The 538-nt window shown below is 36.4% G+C and overlaps 1 protein-coding gene across 1 annotated transcript in view; it reads right to left on the bottom strand.

The window, feature by feature from the left end:
* LOC101312701 (beta-glucosidase 47-like) overlaps window positions 1-538 on the bottom strand; it is a 6,121-nt gene that overhangs the window by 2,999 nt on the left and 2,584 nt on the right. The window lies entirely within an intron of this gene.

Here is a 538-nt window from a genome sequence, read left to right as displayed (position 1 = left end):
ATATATATATATATATATATATATATATATATATATATATATACACGCCCCCTTCCATTGAGGGATCCCTATTTTTGGCCACTTTCTAGGGATAGGGCATTACACCACTTCCCAATTGAATTTTTACATCTCCACCGTTCATATCTTAGGTCTATATGAGTAGATCACCTCTACAAAATTTCATATGATTTGGTGATCGTTAAGATTTTCAAAAGTTTGATTTAGTTTTAATGATTTTGAACGGTCCAGCTTATGTCAAACTAAAACCGTTGAAGGTCATTAAAACTAAATTGAACTTTTGAAAGCCTTAACAATCACCAAATCATATGAAATTTTGTAGATGTGATCTACTCATATAGACCTAAGATATGAACGGTGGAGATGTAAAATTATAATCGGGAAGTTGATGTAATGCCCTATCCCTATAAATGGCTTAAAATAGGGATCCCTCATTGGAAGGGCCCTGTGCGGATGGATATGAAGTGGACGTCCGCACTCGGCTTAAAGTGCGGATGTCCGTCCATTCTCCACCCTCCGG

Source organism: Fragaria vesca, linkage group LG3 (genome assembly GCF_000184155.1).
Source record: "Fragaria vesca subsp. vesca linkage group LG3, FraVesHawaii_1.0, whole genome shotgun sequence".
Taxonomy (NCBI): Eukaryota; Viridiplantae; Streptophyta; class Magnoliopsida; order Rosales; family Rosaceae; genus Fragaria; species Fragaria vesca.
The sequence above is the reverse complement of the archived record's forward strand: the minus strand, read 5'-3'. Positions and strand labels throughout refer to the sequence as shown.